This window comes from Schistocerca gregaria, chromosome 2, assembly GCF_023897955.1.
Source record: "Schistocerca gregaria isolate iqSchGreg1 chromosome 2, iqSchGreg1.2, whole genome shotgun sequence".
NCBI lineage: Eukaryota > Metazoa > Arthropoda > Insecta > Orthoptera > Acrididae > Schistocerca > Schistocerca gregaria.
In genome coordinates, this window is record NC_064921.1 from 1,017,159,560 (window position 1) to 1,017,182,180 (window position 22,621).

A 22,621-nucleotide genomic window follows, 5' to 3' on the forward strand; every position below is an offset into this window, starting at 1 on the left:
GAATTTCATATTTGATGTGAGCAATTGACACTCTGATCCGACGTGTGAAGGCGATTACGAAGGTTTTTGGGTACAGATGGAAGCAGATGCATGTTACTATGTCTTGTTTTTAATGATGAAAAAGTGTTTCCGCCCGGGATCGAACCGGGGACCTTCTGCGTGTTAGGCAGACGTGATAACCGCTACACCACGGAAACTACTTGTGTGCGCCATACCTTAGAGACAACTCATGCTGATGTTGACATCGTAACTAAAAAATTAAATAAATGCGCTTCTTGCATAACAAAGGTACATGCAGAAGATCCTCACATGACGTGGCTCACTGGAGTACAATGCGACACAGGCAAGAAAATACTGTTCCCGCCCGGGATCGAACCGGGGACCTTTTGCGTGTAAAGCAGACGTGATAACCGCTACACTACGGAAACTGCGGACGGGAGGAGTCCATCCCCGTTCACTCGAAATTACCTCAGCCTCTCTCCCGTCCGCGAATGCACACGCGACGGTTCTTTTGACAGCCTGGAAACCATTACAGCCGAGGGCTCAAGAAGTCTTCGGGGTGCTCGAGAGGGTGTCTGCCGTAGCACCCCTAACGAGATAGCGGCGTTTCCCGCAGTCGTGATTGCAAGTCATAGCAGCAAAAGCAATCACTTTCTTAGCAGCAGGGAGTGCGAGCCCAGCGGCAGCTCTACATGAAGGTACCAATAGCCCAGGAAGGCCGCCGACCGCGGGAATTCGCGCCGCCCCCATCCCGCCAGCCTACACGAGACTTTCCAGAGCACCCTGGACCACATCGAGGCACCCAGTGCACTGAAATAATAGTCATTCGCCATGTCAGATGGCTCGTTGGTCTAGGGGTATGATTCCTGCTTCGGGTGCAGGAGGTCCCGGGTTCAAATCCCGGACGAGCCCTAGCGTTTTGTGCAAACTGATCGCACATGAGTGGCTGAGTCGATGCAAAATGCTCGGCGGCAGTATCAAATGAATTTCATATTTGATGTGAGCAATTGACACTCTGATCCGACGTGTGAAGGCGATTACGAAGGTTTTTGGGTACAGATGGAAGCAGATGCATGTTACTATGTCTTGTTTTTAATGATGAAAAAGTGTTTCCGCCCGGGATCGAACCGGGGACCTTCTGCGTGTTAGGCAGACGTGATAACCGCTACACCACGGAAACTACTTGTGTGCGCCATACCTTAGAGACAACTCGTGCTGATGTTGACATCGTAACTAAAAAATTAAATAAATGCGCTTCTTGCATAACAAAGGTACATGCAGAAGATCCTCACATGACGTGGCTCACTGGAGTACAATGCGACACAGGCAAGAAAATACTGTTCCCGCCCGGGATCGAACCGGGGACCTTCTGCGTGTAAAGCAGACGTGATAACCGCTACACTACGGAAACTGCGGACGGGAGGAGTCCATCCCCGTTCACTCGAAATTACCTCAGCCTCTCTCCCGTCCGCGAATGCACACGCGACGGTTCTTTTGACAGCCTGGAAACCATTACAGCCGAGGGCTCAAGAAGTCTTCGGGGTGCTCGAGAGGGTGTCTGCCGTAGCACCCCTAACGAGATAGCGGCGTTTCCCGCAGTCGTGATTGCAAGTCATAGCAGCAAAAGCAATCACTTTCTTAGCAGCAGGGAGTGCGAGCCCAGCGGCAGCTCTACATGAAGGTACCAATAGCCCAGGAAGGCCGCCGACCGCGGGAATTCGCGCCGCCCCCATCCCGCCAGCCTACACGAAACTTTCCAGAGCACCCTGGACCACATCGAGGCACCCAGTGCACTGAAGTAATAGTCATTCGCCACGTCAGATGGTTCGTTGGTCTAGGGGTATGATTCCTGCTTCGGGTGCAGGAGGTCCCGGGTTCAAATCCCGGACGAGCCCTAGCGTTTTGTGCAAACTGATCGCACATGAGTGGCTGAGTCGATGCAAAATGCTCGGCGGCAGTATCAAATGAATTTCATATTTGATGTGAGCAATTGACACTCTGATCCGACGTGTGAAGGCGATTACGAAGGTTTTTGGGTACAGATGGAAGCAGATGCATGTTACTATGTCTTGTTTTTAATGATGAAAAAGTGTTTCCGCCCGGGATCGAACCGGGGACCTTCTGCGTGTTAGGCAGACGTGATAACCGCTACACCACGGAAACTACTTGTGTGCGCCATACCTTAGAGACAACTCGTGCTGATGTTGACATCGTAACTAAAAAATTAAATAAATGCGCTTCTTGCATAACAAAGGTACATGCAGAAGATCCTCACATGACGTGGCTCACTGGAGTACAATGCGACACAGGCAAGAAAATACTGTTCCCGCCCGGGATCGAAGCGGGGACCTTCTGCGTGTAAAGCAGACGTGATAACCGCTACACTACGGAAACTGCGGACGGGAGGAGTCCATCCCCGTTCACTCGAAATTACCTCAGCCTCTCTCCCGTCCGCGAATGCACACGCGACGGTTCTTTTGACAGCCTGGAAACCATTACAGCCGAGGGCTCAAGAAGTCTTCGGGGTGCTCGAGAGGGTGTCTGCCGTAGCACCCCTAACGAGATAGCGGCGTTTCCCGCAGTCGTGATTGCAAGTCATAGCAGCAAAAGCAATCACTTTCTTAGCAGCAGGGAGTGCGAGCCCAGCGGCAGCTCTACATGAAGGTACCAATAGCCCAGGAAGGCCGCCGACCGCGGGAATTCGCGCCGCCCCCATCCCGCCAGCCTACACGAGACTTTCCAGAGCACCCTGGACCACATCGAGGCACCCAGTGCACTGAAATAATAGTCATTCGCCACGTCAGATGGTTCGTTGGTCTAGGGGTATGATTCCTGCTTCGGGTGCAGGAGGTCCCGGGTTCAAATCCCGGACGAGCCCTAGCGTTTTGTGCAAACTGATCGCACATGAGTGGCTGAGTCGATGCAAAATGCTCGGCGGCAGTATCAAATGAATTTCATATTTGATGTGAGCAATTGACACTCTGATCCGACGTGTGAAGGCGATTACGAAGGTTTTTGGGTACAGATGGAAGCAGATGCATGTTACTATGTCTTGTTTTTAATGATGAAAAAGTGTTTCCGCCCGGGATCGAACCGGGGACCTTCTGCGTGTTAGGCAGACGTGATAACCGCTACACCACGGAAACTACTTGTGTGCGCCATACCTTAGAGACAACTCGTGCTGATGTTGACATCGTAACTAAAAAATTAAATAAATGCGCTTCTTGCATAACAAAGGTACATGCAGAAGATCCTCACATGACGTGGCTCACTGGAGTACAATGCGACACAGGCAAGAAAATACTGTTCCCGCCCGGGATCGAACCGGGGACCTTCTGCGTGTAAAGCAGACGTGATAACCGCTACACTACGGAAACTGCGGACGGGAGGAGTCCATCCCCGTTCACTCGAAATTACCTCAGCCTCTCTCCCGTCCGCGAATGCACACGCGACGGTTCTTTTGACAGCCTGGAAACCATTACAGCCGAGGGCTCAAGAAGTCTTCGGGGTGCTCGAGAGTGTGTCTGCCGTAGCACCCCTAACGAGATAGCGGCGTTTCCCGCAGTCGTGATTGCAAGTCATAGCAGCAAAAGCAATCACTTTCTTAGCAGCAGGGAGTGCGAGCCCAGCGGCAGCTCTACATGAAGGTACCAATAGCCCAGGAAGGCCGCCGACCGCGGGAATTCGCGCCGCCCCCATCCCGCCAGCCTACACGAGACTTTCCAGAGCACCCTGGACCACATCGAGGCACCCAGTGCACTGAAATAATAGTCATTCGCCATGTCAGATGGCTCGTTGGTCTAGGGGTATGATTCCTGCTTCGGGTGCAGGAGGTCCCGGGTTCAAATCCCGGACGAGCCCTAGCGTTTTGTGCAAACTGATCGCACATGAGTGGCTGAGTCGATGCAAAATGCTCGGCGGCAGTATCAAATGAATTTCATATTTGATGTGAGCAATTGACACTCTGATCCGACGTGTGAAGGCGATTACGAAGGTTTTTGGGTACAGATGGAAGCAGATGCATGTTACTATGTCTTGTTTTTAATGATGAAAAAGTGTTTCCGCCCGGGATCGAACCGGGGACCTTCTGCGTGTTAGGCAGACGTGATAACCGCTACACCACGGAAACTACTTGTGTGCGCCATACCTTAGAGACAACTCGTGCTGATGTTGACATCGTAACTAAAAAATTAAATAAATGCGCTTCTTGCATAACAAAGGTACATGCAGAAGATCCTCACATGACGTGGCTCACTGGAGTACAATGCGACACAGGCAAGAAAATACTGTTCCCGCCCGGGATCGAACCGGGGACCTTTTGCGTGTAAAGCAGACGTGATAACCGCTACACTACGGAAACTGCGGACGGGAGGAGTCCATCCCCGTTCACTCGAAATTACCTCAGCCTCTCTCCCGTCCGCGAATGCACACGCGACGGTTCTTTTGACAGCCTGGAAACCATTACAGCCGAGGGCTCAAGAAGTCTTCGGGGTGCTCGAGAGTGTGTCTGCCGTAGCACCCCTAACGAGATAGCGGCGTTTCCCGCAGTCGTGATTGCAAGTCATAGCAGCAAAAGCAATCACTTTCTTAGCAGCAGGGAGTGCGAGCCCAGCGGCAGCTCTACATGAAGGTACCAATAGCCCAGGAAGGCCGCCGACCGCGGGAATTCGCGCCGCCCCCATCCCGCCAGCCTACACGAGACTTTCCAGAGCACCCTGGACCACATCGAGGCACCCAGTGCACTGAAATAATAGTCATTCGCCATGTCAGATGGCTCGTTGGTCTAGGGGTATGATTCCTGCTTCGGGTGCAGGAGGTCCCGGGTTCAAATCCCGGACGAGCCCTAGCGTTTTGTGCAAACTGATCGCACATGAGTGGCTGAGTCGATGCAAAATGCTCGGCGGCAGTATCAAATGAATTTCATATTTGATGTGAGCAATTGACACTCTGATCCGACGTGTGAAGGCGATTACGAAGGTTTTTGGGTACAGATGGAAGCAGATGCATGTTACTATGTCTTGTTTTTAATGATGAAAAATTGTTTCCGCCCGGGATCGAACCGGGGACCTTCTGCGTGTTAGGCAGACGTGATAACCGCTACACCACGGAAACTACTTGTGTGCGCCATACCTTAGAGACAACTCGTGCTGATGTTGACATCGTAACTAAAAAATTAAATAAATGCGCTTCTTGCATAACAAAGGTACATGCAGAAGATCCTCACATGACGTGGCTCACTGGAGTACAATGCGACACAGGCAAGAAAATACTGTTCCCGCCCGGGATCGAAGCGGGGACCTTCTGCGTGTAAAGCAGACGTGATAACCGCTACACTACGGAAACTGCGGACGGGAGGAGTCCATCCCCGTTCACTCGAAATTACCTCAGCCTCTCTCCCGTCCGCGAATGCACACGCGACGGTTCTTTTGACAGCCTGGAAACCATTACAGCCGAGGGCTCAAGAAGTCTTCGGGGTGCTCGAGAGGGTGTCTGCCGTAGCACCCCTAACGAGATAGCGGCGTTTCCCGCAGTCGTGATTGCAAGTCATAGCAGCAAAAGCAATCACTTTCTTAGCAGCAGGGAGTGCGAGCCCAGCGGCAGCTCTACATGAAGGTACCAATAGCCCAGGAAGGCCGCCGACCGCGGGAATTCGCGCCGCCCCCATCCCGCCAGCCTACACGAGACTTTCCAGAGCACCCTGGACCACATCGAGGCACCCAGTTCACTGAAATAATAGTCATTCGCCATGTCAGATGGCTCGTTGGTCTAGGGGTATGATTCCTGCTTCGGGTGCAGGAGGTCCCGGGTTCAAATCCCGGACGAGCCCTAGCGTTTTGTGCAAACTGATCGCACATGAGTGGCTGAGTCGATGCAAAATGCTCGGCGGCAGTATCAAATGAATTTCATATTTGATGTGAGCAATTGACACTCTGATCCGACGTGTGAAGGCGATTACGAAGGTTTTTGGGTACAGATGGAAGCAGATGCATGTTACTATGTCTTGTTTTTAATGATGAAAAAGTGTTTCCGCCCGGGATCGAACCGGGGACCTTCTGCGTGTTAGGCAGACGTGATAACCGCTACACCACGGAAACTACTTGTGTGCGCCATACCTTAGAGACAACTCATGCTGATGTTGACATCGTAACTAAAAAATTAAATAAATGCGCTTCTTGCATAACAAAGGTACATGCAGAAGATCCTCACATGACGTGGCTCACTGGAGTACAATGCGACACAGGCAAGAAAATACTGTTCCCGCCCGGGATCGAACCGGGGACCTTTTGCGTGTAAAGCAGACGTGATAACCGCTACACTACGGAAACTGCGGACGGGAGGAGTCCATCCCCGTTCACTCGAAATTACCTCAGCCTCTCTCCCGTCCGCGAATGCACACGCGACGGTTCTTTTGACAGCCTGGAAACCATTACAGCCGAGGGCTCAAGAAGTCTTCGGGGTGCTCGAGAGGGTGTCTGCCGTAGCACCCCTAACGAGATAGCGGCGTTTCCCGCAGTCGTGATTGCAAGTCATAGCAGCAAAAGCAATCACTTTCTTAGCAGCAGGGAGTGCGAGCCCAGCGGCAGCTCTACATGAAGGTACCAATAGCCCAGGAAGGCCGCCGACCGCGGGAATTCGCGCCGCCCCCATCCCGCCAGCCTACACGAGACTTTCCAGAGCACCCTGGACCACATCGAGGCACCCAGTGCACTGAAATAATAGTCATTCGCCATGTCAGATGGCTCGTTGGTCTAGGGGTATGATTCCTGCTTCGGGTGCAGGAGGTCCCGGGTTCAAATCCCGGACGAGCCCTAGCGTTTTGTGCAAACTGATCGCACATGAGTGGCTGAGTCGATGCAAAATGCTCGGCGGCAGTATCAAATGAATTTCATATTTGATGTGAGCAATTGACACTCTGATCCGACGTGTGAAGGCGATTACGAAGGTTTTTGGGTACAGATGGAAGCAGATGCATGTTACTATGTCTTGTTTTTAATGATGAAAAAGTGTTTCCGCCCGGGATCGAACCGGGGACCTTCTGCGTGTTAGGCAGACGTGATAACCGCTACACCACGGAAACTACTTGTGTGCGCCATACCTTAGAGACAACTCGTGCTGATGTTGACATCGTAACTAAAAAATTAAATAAATGCGCTTCTTGCATAACAAAGGTACATGCAGAAGATCCTCACATGACGTGGCTCACTGGAGTACAATGCGACACAGGCAAGAAAATACTGTTCCCGCCCGGGATCGAACCGGGGACCTTCTGCGTGTTAGGCAGACGTGATAACCGCTACACCACGGAAACTACTTGTGTGCGCCATACCTTAGAGACAACTCGTGCTGATGTTGACATCGTAACTAAAAAATTAAATAAATGCGCTTCTTGCATAACAAAGGTACATGCAGAAGATCCTCACATGACGTGGCTCACTGGAGTACAATGCGACACAGGCAAGAAAATACTGTTCCCGCCCGGGATCGAACCGGGGACCTTCTGCGTGTAAAGCAGACGTGATAACCGCTACACTACGGAAACTGCGGACGGGAGGAGTCCATCCCCGTTCACTCGAAATTACCTCAGCCTCTCTCCCGTCCGCGAATGCACACGCGACGGTTCTTTTGACAGCCTGGAAACCATTACAGCCGAGGGCTCAAGAAGTCTTCGGGGTGCTCGAGAGGGTGTCTGCCGTAGCACCCCTAACGAGATAGCGGCGTTTCCCGCAGTCGTGATTGCAAGTCATAGCAGCAAAAGCAATCACTTTCTTAGCAGCAGGGAGTGCGAGCCCAGCGGCAGCTCTACATGAAGGTACCAATAGCCCAGGAAGGCCGCCGACCGCGGGAATTCGCGCCGCCCCCATCCCGCCAGCCTACACGAAACTTTCCAGAGCACCCTGGACCACATCGAGGCACCCAGTGCACTGAAGTAATAGTCATTCGCCACGTCAGATGGTTCGTTGGTCTAGGGGTATGATTCCTGCTTCGGGTGCAGGAGGTCCCGGGTTCAAATCCCGGACGAGCCCTAGCGTTTTGTGCAAACTGATCGCACATGAGTGGCTGAGTCGATGCAAAATGCTCGGCGGCAGTATCAAATGAATTTCATATTTGATGTGAGCAATTGACACTCTGATCCGACGTGTGAAGGCGATTACGAAGGTTTTTGGGTACAGATGGAAGCAGATGCATGTTACTATGTCTTGTTTTTAATGATGAAAAAGTGTTTCCGCCCGGGATCGAACCGGGGACCTTCTGCGTGTTAGGCAGACGTGATAACCGCTACACCACGGAAACTACTTGTGTGCGCCATACCTTAGAGACAACTCGTGCTGATGTTGACATCGTAACTAAAAAATTAAATAAATGCGCTTCTTGCATAACAAAGGTACATGCAGAAGATCCTCACATGACGTGGCTCACTGGAGTACAATGCGACACAGGCAAGAAAATACTGTTCCCGCCCGGGATCGAAGCGGGGACCTTCTGCGTGTAAAGCAGACGTGATAACCGCTACACTACGGAAACTGCGGACGGGAGGAGTCCATCCCCGTTCACTCGAAATTACCTCAGCCTCTCTCCCGTCCGCGAATGCACACGCGACGGTTCTTTTGACAGCCTGGAAACCATTACAGCCGAGGGCTCAAGAAGTCTTCGGGGTGCTCGAGAGGGTGTCTGCCGTAGCACCCCTAACGAGATAGCGGCGTTTCCCGCAGTCGTGATTGCAAGTCATAGCAGCAAAAGCAATCACTTTCTTAGCAGCAGGGAGTGCGAGCCCAGCGGCAGCTCTACATGAAGGTACCAATAGCCCAGGAAGGCCGCCGACCGCGGGAATTCGCGCCGCCCCCATCCCGCCAGCCTACACGAGACTTTCCAGAGCACCCTGGACCACATCGAGGCACCCAGTGCACTGAAATAATAGTCATTCGCCACGTCAGATGGTTCGTTGGTCTAGGGGTATGATTCCTGCTTCGGGTGCAGGAGGTCCCGGGTTCAAATCCCGGACGAGCCCTAGCGTTTTGTGCAAACTGATCGCACATGAGTGGCTGAGTCGATGCAAAATGCTCGGCGGCAGTATCAAATGAATTTCATATTTGATGTGAGCAATTGACACTCTGATCCGACGTGTGAAGGCGATTACGAAGGTTTTTGGGTACAGATGGAAGCAGATGCATGTTACTATGTCTTGTTTTTAATGATGAAAAAGTGTTTCCGCCCGGGATCGAACCGGGGACCTTCTGCGTGTTAGGCAGACGTGATAACCGCTACACCACGGAAACTACTTGTGTGCGCCATACCTTAGAGACAACTCGTGCTGATGTTGACATCGTAACTAAAAAATTAAATAAATGCGCTTCTTGCATAACAAAGGTACATGCAGAAGATCCTCACATGACGTGGCTCACTGGAGTACAATGCGACACAGGCAAGAAAATACTGTTCCCGCCCGGGATCGAACCGGGGACCTTCTGCGTGTAAAGCAGACGTGATAACCGCTACACTACGGAAACTGCGGACGGGAGGAGTCCATCCCCGTTCACTCGAAATTACCTCAGCCTCTCTCCCGTCCGCGAATGCACACGCGACGGTTCTTTTGACAGCCTGGAAACCATTACAGCCGAGGGCTCAAGAAGTCTTCGGGGTGCTCGAGAGTGTGTCTGCCGTAGCACCCCTAACGAGATAGCGGCGTTTCCCGCAGTCGTGATTGCAAGTCATAGCAGCAAAAGCAATCACTTTCTTAGCAGCAGGGAGTGCGAGCCCAGCGGCAGCTCTACATGAAGGTACCAATAGCCCAGGAAGGCCGCCGACCGCGGGAATTCGCGCCGCCCCCATCCCGCCAGCCTACACGAGACTTTCCAGAGCACCCTGGACCACATCGAGGCACCCAGTGCACTGAAATAATAGTCATTCGCCATGTCAGATGGCTCGTTGGTCTAGGGGTATGATTCCTGCTTCGGGTGCAGGAGGTCCCGGGTTCAAATCCCGGACGAGCCCTAGCGTTTTGTGCAAACTGATCGCACATGAGTGGCTGAGTCGATGCAAAATGCTCGGCGGCAGTATCAAATGAATTTCATATTTGATGTGAGCAATTGACACTCTGATCCGACGTGTGAAGGCGATTACGAAGGTTTTTGGGTACAGATGGAAGCAGATGCATGTTACTATGTCTTGTTTTTAATGATGAAAAAGTGTTTCCGCCCGGGATCGAACCGGGGACCTTCTGCGTGTTAGGCAGACGTGATAACCGCTACACCACGGAAACTACTTGTGTGCGCCATACCTTAGAGACAACTCGTGCTGATGTTGACATCGTAACTAAAAAATTAAATAAATGCGCTTCTTGCATAACAAAGGTACATGCAGAAGATCCTCACATGACGTGGCTCACTGGAGTACAATGCGACACAGGCAAGAAAATACTGTTCCCGCCCGGGATCGAACCGGGGACCTTTTGCGTGTAAAGCAGACGTGATAACCGCTACACTACGGAAACTGCGGACGGGAGGAGTCCATCCCCGTTCACTCGAAATTACCTCAGCCTCTCTCCCGTCCGCGAATGCACACGCGACGGTTCTTTTGACAGCCTGGAAACCATTACAGCCGAGGGCTCAAGAAGTCTTCGGGGTGCTCGAGAGTGTGTCTGCCGTAGCACCCCTAACGAGATAGCGGCGTTTCCCGCAGTCGTGATTGCAAGTCATAGCAGCAAAAGCAATCACTTTCTTAGCAGCAGGGAGTGCGAGCCCAGCGGCAGCTCTACATGAAGGTACCAATAGCCCAGGAAGGCCGCCGACCGCGGGAATTCGCGCCGCCCCCATCCCGCCAGCCTACACGAGACTTTCCAGAGCACCCTGGACCACATCGAGGCACCCAGTGCACTGAAATAATAGTCATTCGCCATGTCAGATGGCTCGTTGGTCTAGGGGTATGATTCCTGCTTCGGGTGCAGGAGGTCCCGGGTTCAAATCCCGGACGAGCCCTAGCGTTTTGTGCAAACTGATCGCACATGAGTGGCTGAGTCGATGCAAAATGCTCGGCGGCAGTATCAAATGAATTTCATATTTGATGTGAGCAATTGACACTCTGATCCGACGTGTGAAGGCGATTACGAAGGTTTTTGGGTACAGATGGAAGCAGATGCATGTTACTATGTCTTGTTTTTAATGATGAAAAATTGTTTCCGCCCGGGATCGAACCGGGGACCTTCTGTGTGTTAGGCAGACGTGATAACCGCTACACCACGGAAACTACTTGTGTGCGCCATACCTTAGAGACAACTCGTGCTGATGTTGACATCGTAACTAAAAAATTAAATAAATGCGCTTCTTGCATAACAAAGGTACATGCAGAAGATCCTCACATGACGTGGCTCACTGGAGTACAATGCGACACAGGCAAGAAAATACTGTTCCCGCCCGGGATCGAAGCGGGGACCTTCTGCGTGTAAAGCAGACGTGATAACCGCTACACTACGGAAACTGCGGACGGGAGGAGTCCATCCCCGTTCACTCGAAATTACCTCAGCCTCTCTCCCGTCCGCGAATGCACACGCGACGGTTCTTTTGACAGCCTGGAAACCATTACAGCCGAGGGCTCAAGAAGTCTTCGGGGTGCTCGAGAGGGTGTCTGCCGTAGCACCCCTAACGAGATAGCGGCGTTTCCCGCAGTCGTGATTGCAAGTCATAGCAGCAAAAGCAATCACTTTCTTAGCAGCAGGGAGTGCGAGCCCAGCGGCAGCTCTACATGAAGGTACCAATAGCCCAGGAAGGCCGCCGACCGCGGGAATTCGCGCCGCCCCCATCCCGCCAGCCTACACGAGACTTTCCAGAGCACCCTGGACCACATCGAGGCACCCAGTGCACTGAAATAATAGTCATTCGCCACGTCAGATGGCTCGTTGGTCTAGGGGTATGATTCCTGCTTCGGGTGCAGGAGGTCCCGGGTTCAAATCCCGGACGAGCCCTAGCGTTTTGTGCAAACTGATCGCACATGAGTGGCTGAGTCGATGCAAAATGCTCGGCGGCAGTATCAAATGAATTTCATATTTGATGTGAGCAATTGACACTCTGATCCGACGTGTGAAGGCGATTACGAAGGTTTTTGGGTACAGATGGAAGCAGATGCATGTTACTATGTCTTGTTTTTAATGATGAAAAAGTGTTTCCGCCCGGGATCGAACCGGGGACCTTCTGCGTGTTAGGCAGACGTGATAACCGCTACACCACGGACACTACTTGTGTGCGCCATACCTTAGAGACAACTCGTGCTGATGTTGACATCGTAACTAAAAAATTAAATAAATGCGCTTCTTGCATAACAAAGGTACATGCAGAAGATCCTCACATGACGTGGCTCACTGGAGTACAATGCGACACAGGCAAGAAAATACTGTTCCCGCCCGGGATCGAAGCGGGGACCTTCTGCGTGTAAAGCAGACGTGATAACCGCTACACTACGGAAACTGCGGACGGGAGGAGTCCATCCCCGTTCACTCGAAATTACCTCAGCCTCTCTCCCGTCCGCGAATGCACACGCGACGGTTCTTTTGACAGCCTGGAAACCATTACAGCCGAGGGCTCAAGAAGTCTTCGGGGTGCTCGAGAGGGTGTCTGCCGTAGCACCCCTAACGAGATAGCGGCGTTTCCCGCAGTCGTGATTGCAAGTCATAGCAGCAAAAGCAATCACTTTCTTAGCAGCAGGGAGTGCGAGCCCAGCGGCAGCTCTACATGAAGGTACCAATAGCCCAGGAAGGCCGCCGACCGCGGGAATTCGCGCCGCCCCCATCCCGCCAGCCTACACGAGACTTTCCAGAGCACCCTGGACCACATCGAGGCACCCAGTGCACTGAAATAATAGTCATTCGCCACGTCAGATGGCTCGTTGGTCTAGGGGTATGATTCCTGCTTCGGGTGCAGGAGGTCCCGGGTTCAAATCCCGGACGAGCCCTAGCGTTTTGTGCAAACTGATCGCACATGAGTGGCTGAGTCGATGCAAAATGCTCGGCGGCAGTATCAAATGAATTTCATATTTGATGTGAGCAATTGACACTCTGATCCGACGTGTGAAGGCGATTACGAAGGTTTTTGGGTACAGATGGAAGCAGATGCATGTTACTATGTCTTGTTTTTAATGATGAAAAAGTGTTTCCGCCCGGGATCGAACCGGGGACCTTCTGCGTGTTAGGCAGACGTGATAACCGCTACACCACGGACACTACTTGTGTGCGCCATACCTTAGAGACAACTCGTGCTGATGTTGACATCGTAACTAAAAAATTAAATAAATGCGCTTCTTGCATAACAAAGGTACATGCAGAAGATCCTCACATGACGTGGCTCACTGGAGTACAATGCGACACAGGCAAGAAAATACTGTTCCCGCCCGGGATCGAACCGGGGACCTTCTGCGTGTAAAGCAGACGTGATAACCGCTACACTACGGAAACTGCGGACGGGAGGAGTCCATCCCCGTTCACTCGAAATTACCTCAGCCTCTCTCCCGTCCGCGAATGCACACGCGACGGTTCTTTTGACAGCCTGGAAACCATTACAGCCGAGGGCTCAAGAAGTCTTCGGGGTGCTCGAGAGGGTGTCTGCCGTAGCACCCCTAACGAGATAGCGGCGTTTCCCGCAGTCGTGATTGCAAGTCATAGCAGCAAAAGCAATCACTTTCTTAGCAGCAGGGAGTGCGAGCCCAGCGGCAGCTCTACATGAAGGTACCAATAGCCCAGGAAGGCCGCCGACCGCGGGAATTCGCGCCGCCCCCATCCCGCCAGCCTACACGAGACTTTCCAGAGCACCCTGGACCACATCGAGGCACCCAGTGCACTGAAATAATAGTCATTCGCCATGTCAGATGGCTCGTTGGTCTAGGGGTATGATTCCTGCTTCGGGTGCAGGAGGTCCCGGGTTCAAATCCCGGACGAGCCCTAGCGTTTTGTGCAAACTGATCGCACATGAGTGGCTGAGTCGATGCAAAATGCTCGGCGGCAGTATCAAATGAATTTCATATTTGATGTGAGCAATTGACACTCTGATCCGACGTGTGAAGGCGATTACGAAGGTTTTTGGGTACAGATGGAAGCAGATGCATGTTACTATGTCTTGTTTTTAATGATGAAAAAGTGTTTCCGCCCGGGATCGAACCGGGGATCTTCTGCGTGTTAGGCAGACGTGATAACCGCTACACCACGGAAACTACTTGTGTGCGCCATACCTTAGAGACAACTCGTGCTGATGTTGACATCGTAACTAAAAAATTAAATAAATGCGCTTCTTGCATAACAAAGGTACATGCAGAAGATCCTCACATGACGTGGCTCACTGGAGTACAATGCGACACAGGCAAGAAAATACTGTTCCCGCCCGGGATCGAACCGGGGACCTTCTGCGTGTAAAGCAGACGTGATAACCGCTACACTACGGAAACTGCGGACGGGAGGAGTCCATCCCCGTTCACTCGAAATTACCTCAGCCTCTCTCCCGTCCGCGAATGCACACGCGACGGTTCTTTTGACAGCCTGGAAACCATTACAGCCGAGGGCTCAAGAAGTCTTCGGGGTGCTCGAGAGGGTGTCTGCCGTAGCACCCCTAACGAGATAGCGGCGTTTCCCGCAGTCGTGATTGCAAGTCATAGCAGCAAAAGCAATCACTTTCTTAGCAGCAGGGAGTGCGAGCCCAGCGGCAGCTCTACATGAAGGTACCAATAGCCCAGGAAGGCCGCCGACCGCGGGAATTCGCGCCGCCCCCATCCCGCCAGCCTACACGAGACTTTCCAGAGCACCCTGGACCACATCGAGGCACCCAGTGCACTGAAATATTAGTCATTCGCCATGTCAGATGGCTCGTTGGTCTAGGGGTATGATTCCTGCTTCGGGTGCAGGAGGTCCCGGGTTCAAATCCCGGACGAGCCCTAGCGTTTTGTGCAAACTGATCGCACATGAGTGGCTGAGTCGATGCAAAATGCTCGGCGGCAGTATCAAATGAATTTCATATTTGATGTGAGCAATTGACACTCTGATCCGACGTGTGAAGGCGATTACGAAGGTTTTTGGGTACAGATGGAAGCAGATGCATGTTACTATGTCTTGTTTTTAATGATGAAAAAGTGTTTCCGCCCGGGATCGAACCGGGGACCTTCTGCGTGTTAGGCAGACGTGATAACCGCTACACCACGGAAACTACTTGTGTGCGCCATACCTTAGAGACAACTCGTGCTGATGTTGACATCGTAACTAAAAAATTAAATAAATGCGCTTCTTGCATAACAAAGGTACATGCAGAAGATCCTCACATGACGTGGCTCACTGGAGTACAATGCGACACAGGCAAGAAAATACTGTTCCCGCCCGGGATCGAACCGGGGACCTTCTGCGTGTAAAGCAGACGTGATAACCGCTACACTACGGAAACTGCGGACGGGAGGAGTCCATCCCCGTTCACTCGAAATTACCTCAGCCTCTCTCCCGTCCGCGAATGCACACGCGACGGTTCTTTTGACAGCCTGGAAACCATTACAGCCGAGGGCTCAAGAAGTCTTCGGGGTGCTCGAGAGGGTGTCTGCCGTAGCACCCCTAACGAGATAGCGGCGTTTCCCGCAGTCGTGATTGCAAGTCATAGCAGCAAAAGCAATCACTTTCTTAGCAGCAGGGAGTGCGAGCCCAGCGGCAGCTCTACATGAAGGTACCAATAGCCCAGGAAGGCCGCCGACCGCGGGAATTCGCGCCGCCCCCATCCCGCCAGCCTACACGAGACTTTCCAGAGCACCCTGGACCACATCGAGGCACCCAGTGCACTGAAATAATAGTCATTCGCCATGTCAGATGGCTCGTTGGTCTAGGGGTATGATTCCTGCTTCGGGTGCAGGAGGTCCCGGGTTCAAATCCCGGACGAGCCCTAGCGTTTTGTGCAAACTGATCGCACATGAGTGGCTGAGTCGATGCAAAATGCTCGGCGGCAGTATCAAATGAATTTCATATTTGATGTGAGCAATTGACACTCTGATCCGACGTGTGAAGGCGATTACGAAGGTTTTTGGGTACAGATGGAAGCAGATGCATGTTACTATGTCTTGTTTTTAATGATGAAAAAGTGTTTCCGCCCGGGATCGAACCGGGGACCTTCTGCGTGTTAGGCAGACGTGATAACCGCTACACCACGGAAACTACTTGTGTGCGCCATACCTTAGAGACAACTCGTGCTGATGTTGACATCGTAACTAAAAAATTAAATAAATGCGCTTCTTGCATAACAAAGGTACATGCAGAAGATCCTCACATGACGTGGCTCACTGGAGTACAATGCGACACAGGCAAGAAAATACTGTTCCCGCCCGGGATCGAAGCGGGGACCTTCTGCGTGTAAAGCAGACGTGATAACCGCTACACTACGGAAACTGCGGACGGGAGGAGTCCATCCCCGTTCACTCGAAATTACCTCAGCCTCTCTCCCGTCCGCGAATGCACACGCGACGGTTCTTTTGACAGCCTGGAAACCATTACAGCCGAGGGCTCAAGAAGTCTTCGGGGTGCTCGAGAGGGTGTCTGCCGTAGCACCCCTAACGAGATAGCGGCGTTTCCCGCAGTCGTGATTGCAAGTCATAGCAGCAAAAGCAATCACTTTCTTAGCAGCAGGGAGTGCGAGCCCAGCGGCAGCTCTACATGAAGGTACCAATAGCCCAGGAAGGCCGCCGACCGCGGGAATTCGCGCCGCCCCCATCCCGCCAGCCTACACGAGACTTTCCAGAGCACCCTGGACCACATCGAGGCACCCAGTGCACTGAAATAATAGTCATTCGCCATGTCAGATGGCTCGTTGGTCTAGGGGTATGATTCCTGCTTCGGGTGCAGGAGGTCCCGGGTTCAAATCCCGGACGAGCCCTAGCGTTTTGTGCAAACTGATCGCACATGAGTGGCTGAGTCGATGCAAAATGCTCGGCGGCAGTATCAAATGAATTTCATATTTGATGTGAGCAATTGACACTCTGATCCGACGTGTGAAGGCGATTACGAAGGTTTTTGGGTACAGATGGAAGCAGATGCATGTTAGTATGTCTTGTTTTTAATGATGAAAAAGTGTTTCCGCCCGGGATCGAACCGGGGACCTTCTGCGTGTTAGGCAGACGTGATAACCGCTACACCACGGAAACTACTTGTGTGCGCCATACCTTAGAGACAACTCGTGCTGATGTTGACATCGTAACTAAAAAATTAAATAAATGCGCTTCTTGCATAACAAAGGTACATGCAGAAGATCCTCACATGACGTGGCTCACTGGAGTACAATGCGACACAGGCAAGAAAATACTGTTCCCGCCCGGGATCGAAACGGGGACCTTCTGCGTGTAAAGCAGACGTGATAACCGCTACACTACGGAAACTGCGGACGGGAGGAGTCCATCCCCGTTCACTCGAAATTACCTCAGCCTCTCTCCCGTCCGCGAATGCACACGCGACGGTTCTTTTGACAGCCTGGAAACCATTACAGCCGAGGGCTCAAGAAGTCTTCGGGGTGCTCGAGAGGGTGTCTGCCGTAGCACCCCTAACGAGATAGCGGCGTTTCCCGCAGTCGTGATTGCAAGTCATAGCAGCAAAAGCAATCACTTTCTTAGCAGCAGGGAGTGCGAGCCCAGCGGCAGCTCTACATGAAGGTACCAATAGCCCAGGAAGGCCGCCGACCGCGGGAATTCGCGCCGCCCCCATCCCGCCAGCCTACACGAGACTTTCCAGAGCACCCTGGACCACATCGAGGCACCCAGTGCACTGAAATAATAGTCATTCGCCACGTCAGATGGCTCGTTGGTCTAGGGGTATGATTCCTGCTTCGGGTGCAGGAGGTTCCGGGTTCAAATCCCGGACGAGCCCTAGCGTTTTGTGCAAACTGATCGCACATGAGTGGCTGAGTCGATGCAAAATGCTCGGCGGCAGTATCAAATGAATTTCATATTTGATGTGAGCAATTGACACTCTGATCCGACGTGTGAAGGCGATTACGAAGGTTTTTGGGTACAGATGGAAGCAGATGCATGTTACTATGTCTTGTTTTTAATGATGAAAAAGTGTTTCCGCCCGGGATCGAACCGGGGACCTTCTGCGTGTTAGGCAGACGTGATAACCGCTACACCACGGACACTACTTGTGTGCGCCATACCTTAGAGACAACTCGTGCTGATGTTGACATCGTAACTAAAAAATTAAATAAATGCGCTTCTTGCATAACAAAGGTACATGCAGAAGATCCTCACATGACGTGGCTCACTGGAGTACAATGCGACACAGGCAAGAAAATACTGTTCCCGCCCGGGATCGAACCGGGGACCTTCTGCGTGTAAAGCAGACGTGATAACCGCTACACTACGGAAACTGCGGACGGGAGGAGTCCATCCCCGTTCACTCGAAATTACCTCAGCCTCTCTCCCGTCAGCGAATGCACACGCGACGGTTCTTTTGACAGCCTGGAAACCATTACAGCCGAGGGCTCAAGAAGTCTTCGGGGTGCTCGAGAGGGTGTCTGCCGTAGCACCCCTAACGAGATAGCGGCGTTTCCCGCAGTCGTGATTGCAAGTCATAGCAGCAAAAGCAATCACTTTCTTAGCAGCAGGGAGTGCGAGCCCAGCGGCAGCTCTACATGAAGGTACCAATAGCCCAGGAAGGCCGCCGACCGCGGGAATTCGCGCCGCCCCCATCCCGCCAGCCTACACGAGACTTTCCAGAGCACCCTGGACCACATCGAGGCACCCAGTGCACTGAAATAATAGTCATTCGCCATGTCAGATGGCTCGTTGGTCTAGGGGTATGATTCCTGCTTCGGGTGCAGGAGGTCCCGGGTTCAAATCCCGGACGAGCCCTAGCGTTTTGTGCAAACTGATCGCACATGAGTGGCTGAGTCGATGCAAAATGCTCGGCGGCAGTATCAAATGAATTTCATATTTGATGTGAGCAATTGACACTCTGATCCGACGTGTGAAGGCGATTACGAAGGTTTTTGGGTACAGATGGAAGCAGATGCATGTTACTATGTCTTGTTTTTAATGATGAAAAAGTGTTTCCGCCCGGGATCGAACCGGGGACCTTCTGCGTGTTAGGCAGACGTGATAACCGCTACACCACGGAAACTACTTGTGTGCGCCATACCTTAGAGACAACTCGTGCTGATGTTGACATCGTAACTAAAAAATTAAATAAATGCGCTTCTTGCATAACAAAGGTACATGCAGAAGATCCTCACATGACGTGGCTCACTGGAGTACAATGCGACACAGGCAAGAAAATACTGCTCCCGCCCGGGATCGAACCGGGGACCTTCTGCGTGTAAAGCAGACGTGATAACCGCTACACTACGGAAACTGCGGACGGGAGGAGTCCATCCCCGTTCACTCGAAATTACCTCAGCCTCTCTCCCGTCCGCGAATGCACACGCGACGGTTCTTTTGACAGCCTGGAAACCATTACAGCCGAGGGCTCAAGAAGTCTTCGGGGTGCTCGAGAGGGTGTCTGCCGTAGCACCCCTAACGAGATAGCGGCGTTTCCCGCAGTCGTGATTGCAAGTCATAGCAGCAAAAGCAATCACTTTCTTAGCAGCAGGGAGTGCGAGCCCAGCGGCAGCTCTACATGAAGGTACCAATAGCCCAGGAAGGCCGCCGACCGCGGGAATTCGCGCCGCCCCCATCCCGCCAGCCTACACGAGACTTTCCAGAGCACCCTGGACCACATCGAGGCACCCAGTGCACTGAAATAATAGTCATTCGCCATGTCAGATGGCTCGTTGGTCTAGGGGTATGATTCCTGCTTCGGGTGCAGGAGGTCCCGGGTTCAAATCCCGGACGAGCCCTAGCGTTTTGTGCAAACTGATCGCACATGAGTGGCTGAGTCGATGCAAAATGCTCGGCGGCAGTATCAAATGAATTTCATATTTGATGTGAGCAATTGACACTCTGATCCGACGTGTGAAGGCGATTACGAAGGTTTTTGGGTACAGATGGAAGCAGATGCATGTTACTATGTCTTGTTTTTAATGATGAAAAAGTGTTTCCGCCCGGGATCGAACCGGGGACCTTCTGCGTGTTAGGCAGACGTGATAACCGCTACACCACGGAAACTACTTGTGTGCGCCATACCTTAGAGACAACTCGTGCTGATGTTGACATCGTAACTAAAAAATTAAATAAATGCGCTTCTTGCATAACAAAGGTACATGCAGAAGATCCTCACATGACGTGGCTCACTGGAGTACAATGCGACACAGGCAAGAAAATACTGTTCCCGCCCGGGATCGAAGCGGGGACCTTCTGCGTGTAAAGCAGACGTGATAACCGCTACACTACGGAAACTGCGGACGGGAGGAGTCCATCCCCGTTCACTCGAAATTACCTCAGCCTCTCTCCCGTCCGCGAATGCACACGCGACGGTTCTTTTGACAGCCTGGAAACCATTACAGCCGAGGGCTCAAGAAGTCTTCGGGGTGCTCGAGAGGGTGTCTGCCGTAGCACTCCTAACGAGATAGCGGCGTTTCCCGCAGTCGTGATTGCAAGTCATAGCAGCAAAAGCAATCACTTTCTTAGCAGCAGGGAGTGCGAGCCCAGCGGCAGCTCTACATGAAGGTACCAATAGCCCAGGAAGGCCGCCGACCGCGGGAATTCGCGCCGCCCCCATCCCGCCAGCCTACACGAGACTTTCCAGAGCACCCTGGACCACATCGAGGCACCCAGTGCACTGAAATAATAGTCATTCGCCATGTCAGATGGCTCGTTGGTCTAGGGGTATGATTCCTGCTTCGGGTGCAGGAGGTCCCGGGTTCAAATCCCGGACGAGCCCTAGCGTTTTGTGCAAACTGATCGCACATGAGTGGCTGAGTCGATGCAAAATGCTCGGCGGCAGTATCAAATGAATTTCATATTTGATGTGAGCAATTGACACTCTGATCCGACGTGTGAAGGCGATTACGAAGGTTTTTGGGTACAGATGGAAGCAGATGCATGTTAGTATGTCTTGTTTTTAATGATGAAAAAGTGTTTCCGCCCGGGATCGAACCGGGGACCTTCTGCGTGTTAGGCAGACGTGATAACCGCTACACCACGGAAACTACTTGTGTGCGCCATACCTTAGAGACAACTCGTGCTGATGTTGACATCGTAACTAAAAAATTAAATAAATGCGCTTCTTGCATAACAAAGGTACATGCAGAAGATCCTCACATGACGTGGCTCACTGGAGTACAATGCGACACAGGCAAGAAAATACTGTTCCCGCCCGGGATCGAACCGGGGACCTTCTGCGTGTAAAGCAGACGTGATAACCGCTACACTACGGAAACTGCGGACGGGAGGAGTCCATCCCCGTTCACTCGAAATTACCTCAGCCTCTCTCCCGTCCGCGAATGCACACGCGACGGTTCTTTTGACAGCCTGGAAACCATTACAGCCGAGGGCTCAAGAAGTCTTCGGGGTGCTCGAGAGGGTGTCTGCCGTAGCACCCCTAACGAGATAGCGGCGTTTCCCGCAGTCGTGATTGCAAGTCATAGCAGCAAAAGCAATCACTTTCTTAGCAGCAGGGAGTGCGAGCCCAGCGGCAGCTCTACATGAAGGTACCAATAGCCCAGGAAGGCCGCCGACCGCGGGAATTCGCGCCGCCCCCATCCCGCCAGCCTACACGAGACTTTCCAGAGCACCCTGGACCACATCGAGGCACCCAGTGCACTGAAATAATAGTCATTCGCCACGTCAGATGGTTCGTTGGTCTAGGGGTATGATTCCTGCTTCGGGTGCAGGAGGTCCCGGGTTCAAATCCCGGACGAGCCCTAGCGTTTTGTGCAAACTGATCGCACATGAGTGGCTGAGTCGATGCAAAATGCTCGGCGGCAGTATCAAATGAATTTCATATTTGATGTGAGCAATTGACACTCTGATCCGACGTGTGAAGGCGATTACGAAGGTTTTTGGGTACAGATGGAAGCAGATGCATGTTACTATGTCTTGTTTTTAATGATGAAAAAGTGTTTCCGCCCGGGATCGAACCGGGGACCTTCTGCGTGTTAGGCAGACGTGATAACCGCTACACCACGGAAACTACTTGTGTGCGCCATACCTTAGAGACAACTCGTGCTGATGTTGACATCGTAACTAAAAAATTAAATAAATGCGCTTCTTGCATAACAAAGGTACATGCAGAAGATCCTCACATGACGTGGCTCACTGGAGTACAATGCGACACAGGCAAGAAAATACTGTTCCCGCCCGGGATCGAAGCGGGGACCTTCTGCGTGTAAAGCAGACGTGATAACCGCTACACTACGGAAACTGCGGACGGGAGGAGTCCATCCCCGTTCACTCGAAATTACCTCAGCCTCTCTCCCGTCCGCGAATGCACACGCGACGGTTCTTTTGACAGCCTGGAAACCATTACAGCCGAGGGCTCAAGAAGTCTTCGGGGTGCTCGAGAGGGTGTCTGCCGTAGCACTCCTAACGAGATAGCGGCGTTTCCCGCAGTCGTGATTGCAAGTCATAGCAGCAAAAGCAATCACTTTCTTAGCAGCAGGGAGTGCGAGCCCAGCGGCAGCTCTACATGAAGGTACCAATAGCCCAGGAAGGCCGCCGACCGCGGGAATTCGCGCCGCCCCCATCCCGCCAGCCTACA

General features: G+C 52.4%; 69 non-coding genes across 69 annotated transcripts; 22 read left to right on the forward strand and 47 right to left on the reverse strand.

Moving 5' to 3' along the window:
* Nucleotides 1-124: 124 nt before the first annotated feature.
* Nucleotides 125-197, reverse strand: Trnav-aac (transfer RNA valine (anticodon AAC)). Its single transcript has one exon. It is a non-coding gene; the product is annotated as a tRNA-Val (tRNA).
* A 158-nt stretch (nt 198-355) lies between these two features.
* On the reverse strand, nt 356-428 carry Trnav-uac (transfer RNA valine (anticodon UAC)). The gene has a single exon. It is a non-coding gene; the product is annotated as a tRNA-Val (tRNA).
* Nucleotides 429-840: 412 nt separating this feature from the next.
* Nucleotides 841-912, forward strand: Trnap-cgg (transfer RNA proline (anticodon CGG)). The gene has a single exon. It is a non-coding gene; the product is annotated as a tRNA-Pro (tRNA).
* A 195-nt stretch (nt 913-1,107) lies between these two features.
* Nucleotides 1,108-1,180, reverse strand: Trnav-aac (transfer RNA valine (anticodon AAC)). Its single transcript has one exon. It is a non-coding gene; the product is annotated as a tRNA-Val (tRNA).
* Nucleotides 1,181-1,338: 158 nt separating this feature from the next.
* On the reverse strand, nt 1,339-1,411 carry Trnav-uac (transfer RNA valine (anticodon UAC)). Its single transcript has one exon. It is a non-coding gene; the product is annotated as a tRNA-Val (tRNA).
* Nucleotides 1,412-1,823: 412 nt separating this feature from the next.
* On the forward strand, nt 1,824-1,895 carry Trnap-cgg (transfer RNA proline (anticodon CGG)). Its single transcript has one exon. It is a non-coding gene; the product is annotated as a tRNA-Pro (tRNA).
* Nucleotides 1,896-2,090: 195 nt separating this feature from the next.
* On the reverse strand, nt 2,091-2,163 carry Trnav-aac (transfer RNA valine (anticodon AAC)). The gene has a single exon. It is a non-coding gene; the product is annotated as a tRNA-Val (tRNA).
* A 158-nt stretch (nt 2,164-2,321) lies between these two features.
* Trnav-uac (transfer RNA valine (anticodon UAC)) lies at nt 2,322-2,394 on the reverse strand. The gene has a single exon. It is a non-coding gene; the product is annotated as a tRNA-Val (tRNA).
* Nucleotides 2,395-2,806: 412 nt separating this feature from the next.
* On the forward strand, nt 2,807-2,878 carry Trnap-cgg (transfer RNA proline (anticodon CGG)). Its single transcript has one exon. It is a non-coding gene; the product is annotated as a tRNA-Pro (tRNA).
* Nucleotides 2,879-3,073: 195 nt separating this feature from the next.
* On the reverse strand, nt 3,074-3,146 carry Trnav-aac (transfer RNA valine (anticodon AAC)). The gene has a single exon. It is a non-coding gene; the product is annotated as a tRNA-Val (tRNA).
* Nucleotides 3,147-3,304: 158 nt separating this feature from the next.
* Nucleotides 3,305-3,377, reverse strand: Trnav-uac (transfer RNA valine (anticodon UAC)). Its single transcript has one exon. It is a non-coding gene; the product is annotated as a tRNA-Val (tRNA).
* A 412-nt stretch (nt 3,378-3,789) lies between these two features.
* Trnap-cgg (transfer RNA proline (anticodon CGG)) lies at nt 3,790-3,861 on the forward strand. The gene has a single exon. It is a non-coding gene; the product is annotated as a tRNA-Pro (tRNA).
* Nucleotides 3,862-4,056: 195 nt separating this feature from the next.
* On the reverse strand, nt 4,057-4,129 carry Trnav-aac (transfer RNA valine (anticodon AAC)). Its single transcript has one exon. It is a non-coding gene; the product is annotated as a tRNA-Val (tRNA).
* Nucleotides 4,130-4,287: 158 nt separating this feature from the next.
* Nucleotides 4,288-4,360, reverse strand: Trnav-uac (transfer RNA valine (anticodon UAC)). The gene has a single exon. It is a non-coding gene; the product is annotated as a tRNA-Val (tRNA).
* A 412-nt stretch (nt 4,361-4,772) lies between these two features.
* On the forward strand, nt 4,773-4,844 carry Trnap-cgg (transfer RNA proline (anticodon CGG)). Its single transcript has one exon. It is a non-coding gene; the product is annotated as a tRNA-Pro (tRNA).
* A 195-nt stretch (nt 4,845-5,039) lies between these two features.
* Nucleotides 5,040-5,112, reverse strand: Trnav-aac (transfer RNA valine (anticodon AAC)). Its single transcript has one exon. It is a non-coding gene; the product is annotated as a tRNA-Val (tRNA).
* A 158-nt stretch (nt 5,113-5,270) lies between these two features.
* Nucleotides 5,271-5,343, reverse strand: Trnav-uac (transfer RNA valine (anticodon UAC)). The gene has a single exon. It is a non-coding gene; the product is annotated as a tRNA-Val (tRNA).
* A 412-nt stretch (nt 5,344-5,755) lies between these two features.
* Nucleotides 5,756-5,827, forward strand: Trnap-cgg (transfer RNA proline (anticodon CGG)). The gene has a single exon. It is a non-coding gene; the product is annotated as a tRNA-Pro (tRNA).
* A 195-nt stretch (nt 5,828-6,022) lies between these two features.
* On the reverse strand, nt 6,023-6,095 carry Trnav-aac (transfer RNA valine (anticodon AAC)). Its single transcript has one exon. It is a non-coding gene; the product is annotated as a tRNA-Val (tRNA).
* Nucleotides 6,096-6,253: 158 nt separating this feature from the next.
* Trnav-uac (transfer RNA valine (anticodon UAC)) lies at nt 6,254-6,326 on the reverse strand. The gene has a single exon. It is a non-coding gene; the product is annotated as a tRNA-Val (tRNA).
* A 412-nt stretch (nt 6,327-6,738) lies between these two features.
* On the forward strand, nt 6,739-6,810 carry Trnap-cgg (transfer RNA proline (anticodon CGG)). Its single transcript has one exon. It is a non-coding gene; the product is annotated as a tRNA-Pro (tRNA).
* A 195-nt stretch (nt 6,811-7,005) lies between these two features.
* Trnav-aac (transfer RNA valine (anticodon AAC)) lies at nt 7,006-7,078 on the reverse strand. Its single transcript has one exon. It is a non-coding gene; the product is annotated as a tRNA-Val (tRNA).
* Nucleotides 7,079-7,236: 158 nt separating this feature from the next.
* Trnav-aac (transfer RNA valine (anticodon AAC)) lies at nt 7,237-7,309 on the reverse strand. Its single transcript has one exon. It is a non-coding gene; the product is annotated as a tRNA-Val (tRNA).
* A 158-nt stretch (nt 7,310-7,467) lies between these two features.
* Trnav-uac (transfer RNA valine (anticodon UAC)) lies at nt 7,468-7,540 on the reverse strand. Its single transcript has one exon. It is a non-coding gene; the product is annotated as a tRNA-Val (tRNA).
* A 412-nt stretch (nt 7,541-7,952) lies between these two features.
* Nucleotides 7,953-8,024, forward strand: Trnap-cgg (transfer RNA proline (anticodon CGG)). The gene has a single exon. It is a non-coding gene; the product is annotated as a tRNA-Pro (tRNA).
* Nucleotides 8,025-8,219: 195 nt separating this feature from the next.
* Nucleotides 8,220-8,292, reverse strand: Trnav-aac (transfer RNA valine (anticodon AAC)). The gene has a single exon. It is a non-coding gene; the product is annotated as a tRNA-Val (tRNA).
* Nucleotides 8,293-8,450: 158 nt separating this feature from the next.
* Trnav-uac (transfer RNA valine (anticodon UAC)) lies at nt 8,451-8,523 on the reverse strand. Its single transcript has one exon. It is a non-coding gene; the product is annotated as a tRNA-Val (tRNA).
* A 412-nt stretch (nt 8,524-8,935) lies between these two features.
* Nucleotides 8,936-9,007, forward strand: Trnap-cgg (transfer RNA proline (anticodon CGG)). The gene has a single exon. It is a non-coding gene; the product is annotated as a tRNA-Pro (tRNA).
* A 195-nt stretch (nt 9,008-9,202) lies between these two features.
* Nucleotides 9,203-9,275, reverse strand: Trnav-aac (transfer RNA valine (anticodon AAC)). The gene has a single exon. It is a non-coding gene; the product is annotated as a tRNA-Val (tRNA).
* A 158-nt stretch (nt 9,276-9,433) lies between these two features.
* Trnav-uac (transfer RNA valine (anticodon UAC)) lies at nt 9,434-9,506 on the reverse strand. The gene has a single exon. It is a non-coding gene; the product is annotated as a tRNA-Val (tRNA).
* A 412-nt stretch (nt 9,507-9,918) lies between these two features.
* Trnap-cgg (transfer RNA proline (anticodon CGG)) lies at nt 9,919-9,990 on the forward strand. Its single transcript has one exon. It is a non-coding gene; the product is annotated as a tRNA-Pro (tRNA).
* A 195-nt stretch (nt 9,991-10,185) lies between these two features.
* Nucleotides 10,186-10,258, reverse strand: Trnav-aac (transfer RNA valine (anticodon AAC)). The gene has a single exon. It is a non-coding gene; the product is annotated as a tRNA-Val (tRNA).
* A 158-nt stretch (nt 10,259-10,416) lies between these two features.
* Trnav-uac (transfer RNA valine (anticodon UAC)) lies at nt 10,417-10,489 on the reverse strand. The gene has a single exon. It is a non-coding gene; the product is annotated as a tRNA-Val (tRNA).
* A 412-nt stretch (nt 10,490-10,901) lies between these two features.
* Nucleotides 10,902-10,973, forward strand: Trnap-cgg (transfer RNA proline (anticodon CGG)). Its single transcript has one exon. It is a non-coding gene; the product is annotated as a tRNA-Pro (tRNA).
* Nucleotides 10,974-11,168: 195 nt separating this feature from the next.
* On the reverse strand, nt 11,169-11,241 carry Trnav-aac (transfer RNA valine (anticodon AAC)). The gene has a single exon. It is a non-coding gene; the product is annotated as a tRNA-Val (tRNA).
* Nucleotides 11,242-11,399: 158 nt separating this feature from the next.
* Nucleotides 11,400-11,472, reverse strand: Trnav-uac (transfer RNA valine (anticodon UAC)). Its single transcript has one exon. It is a non-coding gene; the product is annotated as a tRNA-Val (tRNA).
* Nucleotides 11,473-11,884: 412 nt separating this feature from the next.
* On the forward strand, nt 11,885-11,956 carry Trnap-cgg (transfer RNA proline (anticodon CGG)). The gene has a single exon. It is a non-coding gene; the product is annotated as a tRNA-Pro (tRNA).
* A 195-nt stretch (nt 11,957-12,151) lies between these two features.
* Nucleotides 12,152-12,224, reverse strand: Trnav-aac (transfer RNA valine (anticodon AAC)). The gene has a single exon. It is a non-coding gene; the product is annotated as a tRNA-Val (tRNA).
* A 158-nt stretch (nt 12,225-12,382) lies between these two features.
* Trnav-uac (transfer RNA valine (anticodon UAC)) lies at nt 12,383-12,455 on the reverse strand. The gene has a single exon. It is a non-coding gene; the product is annotated as a tRNA-Val (tRNA).
* A 412-nt stretch (nt 12,456-12,867) lies between these two features.
* Trnap-cgg (transfer RNA proline (anticodon CGG)) lies at nt 12,868-12,939 on the forward strand. Its single transcript has one exon. It is a non-coding gene; the product is annotated as a tRNA-Pro (tRNA).
* Nucleotides 12,940-13,134: 195 nt separating this feature from the next.
* Trnav-aac (transfer RNA valine (anticodon AAC)) lies at nt 13,135-13,207 on the reverse strand. Its single transcript has one exon. It is a non-coding gene; the product is annotated as a tRNA-Val (tRNA).
* Nucleotides 13,208-13,365: 158 nt separating this feature from the next.
* Trnav-uac (transfer RNA valine (anticodon UAC)) lies at nt 13,366-13,438 on the reverse strand. Its single transcript has one exon. It is a non-coding gene; the product is annotated as a tRNA-Val (tRNA).
* Nucleotides 13,439-13,850: 412 nt separating this feature from the next.
* Nucleotides 13,851-13,922, forward strand: Trnap-cgg (transfer RNA proline (anticodon CGG)). Its single transcript has one exon. It is a non-coding gene; the product is annotated as a tRNA-Pro (tRNA).
* A 195-nt stretch (nt 13,923-14,117) lies between these two features.
* Trnav-aac (transfer RNA valine (anticodon AAC)) lies at nt 14,118-14,190 on the reverse strand. Its single transcript has one exon. It is a non-coding gene; the product is annotated as a tRNA-Val (tRNA).
* A 158-nt stretch (nt 14,191-14,348) lies between these two features.
* Nucleotides 14,349-14,421, reverse strand: Trnav-uac (transfer RNA valine (anticodon UAC)). The gene has a single exon. It is a non-coding gene; the product is annotated as a tRNA-Val (tRNA).
* A 412-nt stretch (nt 14,422-14,833) lies between these two features.
* On the forward strand, nt 14,834-14,905 carry Trnap-cgg (transfer RNA proline (anticodon CGG)). Its single transcript has one exon. It is a non-coding gene; the product is annotated as a tRNA-Pro (tRNA).
* Nucleotides 14,906-15,100: 195 nt separating this feature from the next.
* Trnav-aac (transfer RNA valine (anticodon AAC)) lies at nt 15,101-15,173 on the reverse strand. The gene has a single exon. It is a non-coding gene; the product is annotated as a tRNA-Val (tRNA).
* A 158-nt stretch (nt 15,174-15,331) lies between these two features.
* Trnav-uac (transfer RNA valine (anticodon UAC)) lies at nt 15,332-15,404 on the reverse strand. The gene has a single exon. It is a non-coding gene; the product is annotated as a tRNA-Val (tRNA).
* A 412-nt stretch (nt 15,405-15,816) lies between these two features.
* Nucleotides 15,817-15,888, forward strand: Trnap-cgg (transfer RNA proline (anticodon CGG)). The gene has a single exon. It is a non-coding gene; the product is annotated as a tRNA-Pro (tRNA).
* Nucleotides 15,889-16,083: 195 nt separating this feature from the next.
* Nucleotides 16,084-16,156, reverse strand: Trnav-aac (transfer RNA valine (anticodon AAC)). Its single transcript has one exon. It is a non-coding gene; the product is annotated as a tRNA-Val (tRNA).
* Nucleotides 16,157-16,314: 158 nt separating this feature from the next.
* Trnav-uac (transfer RNA valine (anticodon UAC)) lies at nt 16,315-16,387 on the reverse strand. The gene has a single exon. It is a non-coding gene; the product is annotated as a tRNA-Val (tRNA).
* Nucleotides 16,388-16,799: 412 nt separating this feature from the next.
* On the forward strand, nt 16,800-16,871 carry Trnap-cgg (transfer RNA proline (anticodon CGG)). Its single transcript has one exon. It is a non-coding gene; the product is annotated as a tRNA-Pro (tRNA).
* A 195-nt stretch (nt 16,872-17,066) lies between these two features.
* Trnav-aac (transfer RNA valine (anticodon AAC)) lies at nt 17,067-17,139 on the reverse strand. Its single transcript has one exon. It is a non-coding gene; the product is annotated as a tRNA-Val (tRNA).
* A 158-nt stretch (nt 17,140-17,297) lies between these two features.
* Nucleotides 17,298-17,370, reverse strand: Trnav-uac (transfer RNA valine (anticodon UAC)). The gene has a single exon. It is a non-coding gene; the product is annotated as a tRNA-Val (tRNA).
* A 412-nt stretch (nt 17,371-17,782) lies between these two features.
* On the forward strand, nt 17,783-17,854 carry Trnap-cgg (transfer RNA proline (anticodon CGG)). Its single transcript has one exon. It is a non-coding gene; the product is annotated as a tRNA-Pro (tRNA).
* A 195-nt stretch (nt 17,855-18,049) lies between these two features.
* Nucleotides 18,050-18,122, reverse strand: Trnav-aac (transfer RNA valine (anticodon AAC)). The gene has a single exon. It is a non-coding gene; the product is annotated as a tRNA-Val (tRNA).
* A 158-nt stretch (nt 18,123-18,280) lies between these two features.
* On the reverse strand, nt 18,281-18,353 carry Trnav-uac (transfer RNA valine (anticodon UAC)). The gene has a single exon. It is a non-coding gene; the product is annotated as a tRNA-Val (tRNA).
* Nucleotides 18,354-18,765: 412 nt separating this feature from the next.
* On the forward strand, nt 18,766-18,837 carry Trnap-cgg (transfer RNA proline (anticodon CGG)). Its single transcript has one exon. It is a non-coding gene; the product is annotated as a tRNA-Pro (tRNA).
* Nucleotides 18,838-19,032: 195 nt separating this feature from the next.
* Nucleotides 19,033-19,105, reverse strand: Trnav-aac (transfer RNA valine (anticodon AAC)). The gene has a single exon. It is a non-coding gene; the product is annotated as a tRNA-Val (tRNA).
* Nucleotides 19,106-19,263: 158 nt separating this feature from the next.
* Trnav-uac (transfer RNA valine (anticodon UAC)) lies at nt 19,264-19,336 on the reverse strand. Its single transcript has one exon. It is a non-coding gene; the product is annotated as a tRNA-Val (tRNA).
* A 412-nt stretch (nt 19,337-19,748) lies between these two features.
* Nucleotides 19,749-19,820, forward strand: Trnap-cgg (transfer RNA proline (anticodon CGG)). The gene has a single exon. It is a non-coding gene; the product is annotated as a tRNA-Pro (tRNA).
* Nucleotides 19,821-20,015: 195 nt separating this feature from the next.
* Trnav-aac (transfer RNA valine (anticodon AAC)) lies at nt 20,016-20,088 on the reverse strand. Its single transcript has one exon. It is a non-coding gene; the product is annotated as a tRNA-Val (tRNA).
* A 158-nt stretch (nt 20,089-20,246) lies between these two features.
* Trnav-uac (transfer RNA valine (anticodon UAC)) lies at nt 20,247-20,319 on the reverse strand. Its single transcript has one exon. It is a non-coding gene; the product is annotated as a tRNA-Val (tRNA).
* A 412-nt stretch (nt 20,320-20,731) lies between these two features.
* Nucleotides 20,732-20,803, forward strand: Trnap-cgg (transfer RNA proline (anticodon CGG)). Its single transcript has one exon. It is a non-coding gene; the product is annotated as a tRNA-Pro (tRNA).
* A 195-nt stretch (nt 20,804-20,998) lies between these two features.
* Trnav-aac (transfer RNA valine (anticodon AAC)) lies at nt 20,999-21,071 on the reverse strand. Its single transcript has one exon. It is a non-coding gene; the product is annotated as a tRNA-Val (tRNA).
* Nucleotides 21,072-21,229: 158 nt separating this feature from the next.
* Trnav-uac (transfer RNA valine (anticodon UAC)) lies at nt 21,230-21,302 on the reverse strand. Its single transcript has one exon. It is a non-coding gene; the product is annotated as a tRNA-Val (tRNA).
* A 412-nt stretch (nt 21,303-21,714) lies between these two features.
* Nucleotides 21,715-21,786, forward strand: Trnap-cgg (transfer RNA proline (anticodon CGG)). The gene has a single exon. It is a non-coding gene; the product is annotated as a tRNA-Pro (tRNA).
* A 195-nt stretch (nt 21,787-21,981) lies between these two features.
* On the reverse strand, nt 21,982-22,054 carry Trnav-aac (transfer RNA valine (anticodon AAC)). Its single transcript has one exon. It is a non-coding gene; the product is annotated as a tRNA-Val (tRNA).
* A 158-nt stretch (nt 22,055-22,212) lies between these two features.
* Nucleotides 22,213-22,285, reverse strand: Trnav-uac (transfer RNA valine (anticodon UAC)). Its single transcript has one exon. It is a non-coding gene; the product is annotated as a tRNA-Val (tRNA).
* Between the last annotated feature and the right edge of the window lie 336 nt (nt 22,286-22,621).